The sequence below is a fragment of the Echinops telfairi genome, unplaced genomic scaffold, assembly GCF_000313985.2.
Source record: "Echinops telfairi isolate 266 unplaced genomic scaffold, ASM31398v2 ScPeMD7_7;HRSCAF=31, whole genome shotgun sequence".
NCBI classification, from domain to species: Eukaryota; Metazoa; Chordata; class Mammalia; order Afrosoricida; family Tenrecidae; genus Echinops; species Echinops telfairi.
This window is the reverse complement of record NW_022103904.1, coordinates 22053022-22055191: the sequence shown is the minus strand read 5'-3', so window position 1 is coordinate 22055191 and position 2170 is coordinate 22053022. Positions and strand designations below refer to the sequence as shown.

At 46.5% G+C, this 2170-nt stretch overlaps 1 pseudogene; it reads left to right on the top strand.

The window, feature by feature from the left end:
* Window positions 1-962: 962 nt before the first annotated feature.
* On the top strand, window positions 963-1809 carry LOC101646057 (annotated as a pseudogene).
* The last annotated feature ends 361 nt before the right edge of the window (window positions 1810-2170 follow it).

Below are 2170 nucleotides of genomic sequence, written 5' to 3'. Positions count from 1 at the left end.
TCCCTGTGTTTCCAGTTCCTATCTGTACCAGTGTACATCCTCTGGTCTAGCCAGATTTGTAAGGTAGAATTGGGATCATGATAGTGGGGGGTAGAGGGGTGGTAGGGAAGGAAGCATTTAGGAACTAGTTTACTGATAAATTCTTATCAGGGACAATGAAGCAAGTACTTATTGAACTGGGTGTGGAAGAAATGGCCCGGAGTCCAATTCTGCCCTACCAAGTACCTCATTCTCCTCTGTCCTTGAGGCTGTGAGAGACAGACTGGCACTAGCCACTGCAACGCCATCTTGTTGACTGCTGAATGGCCTGCCTCCTTCCCGCTCCCATCTCAGAAAGTCCCACGAGTGATTGATTTTAGAATGTACTCTTATGTTCTCTAGACCAGAACATTGTAATTGATAATATTGCTCCTTTTGATGTTGTAACCAGGATGTTATAATCAATGCTGTACCCTGTAATGCTCACTACCTCTAAAGAATAATAGCATTAATTTTGCTTTCTGCTTCTGGCCACGCTTGCTCAAATCCTAGACAAATAATAAATGAGTTTTGCCTTTAAAGATGGAATGACACGTCCACTCGGGACTGCAATCAAAGAATCGCTTTTAGATTCTAGCAGCCTGGTTATAACCGAATAAAGAAGACTCTTCTAACTCATCAAGGCATTATAGTGGCTGTCATTTATTTGAACCCGCAACATTTGACCGGAGTCTCTGTCCAGTGGGAGGGGCTTAGGTTTTCCTAGATAGCAGCTTTGTGAGGAGGAATCTGGAGCAGGGCTAGTTCTAGTGGCCTGTGACCTTGCCCAGCCAGGGTCTACGATTGAGACTCTTTCCTGAAAGACATGGGCCGAATGTAGTTCCGGCCCAGAGTGCAGCCCTAAGGGGCGGGCTTCTCTGGCTGCCAAACTCCCCTGCTCTGGAGGACTCATACGCGATTGATCAGGTACAGCTTGGGCAACCATGACCAGGTGGGCACGAGTCCCGGCCACAGCTAACAAGAGACCGTTGGCGGCAACACCATGGCAGGATATGAAGAAGGAACCCAATGACGGAGGAAGTCAAAGCCAAGCCAAGGGGAAATCATTGAAGCCCATGGACTTAAAAATGATGCACTCCAAGCAAAACACAAAAAGAACAAAAAGAAAAAAGAGTACTTAAATGAAGATGTGAATGGGTTCATGGAATACCTAAGGCAGAGCTCACAGGTGGCTCACAATGGGGAGAGGGGAGCAGCTGTCAGTGCAGAAATCAGGGAAGACATTGCACTTGCTCTAAAGAAAGACAGTCGGAGGGAAGGAAGAAGATTAAAAAGGCAAACAGCAAAGAAAAATGCAGTGGTCTGTTTCCATCGCAGACAACCTGGACATGGGGTTGCCGACTGCCCAGCTGCCCTTGACACGCAAGAGACAGGCACTGGAAGAGGTTATTGTTGAGGGTCCACAGAGCATGAAATAACTAAGTGCAAAGCTAAAGTGGCCACAGCTCTTGGTGAATTTCCTTTTGCAAAATGTTTCGTGTGTGGGGAGATGGGGCACCTGTCTAGATCTTGTCCTGAGAACCCCAAAGGCGTCTATGCAGATGGTGGTGGCTGCAGACTTTGTGGCTCCGTGCAACCCTATCAGAAAGACTGCCCAGAAACGAAGAACTCCGATCGAGCGGTCACGGTTGGTCGCTGGGAAAAAGGAGTGAGTGCAGACCACGAAGACGTTTTGGATGCTCCCAAGCTACAGGCACCCAAAACCAGGTTGCCCAAAGTTGTTCATTTCTGAACATGTCTGCTTCCCCAGAGGGACTGGGCTTCCTGGGAGGCCCGTGTGATCCAGTCACAGACAAGCCTCGTTTCCTGAGTTTGGCCAGCCAAGGAGGACCTTCTTCCAGTGTTTAGAGAACACCCCTGGAAAACAGTCCTCGATGTTTACATGGACTTCTCCAAAACACAATGAACACAGGGCATCTGGGTATAACTAGGCTGTACGTACCTGATTGGCAATCCTCTTTTCTTAAAAACAATCTTGCATTAATGCAAACCACTGTAAACAAAAGGTCTATTTGCCTTTGAAGATCAACTTTTCTCATACTGTTTTCTTCAAAGTGGAAATCTTATTTTATTATTGCAATAGAAATGTATTTAAAATGACCACAAAATTGCTGTATTTTTACAATACAGA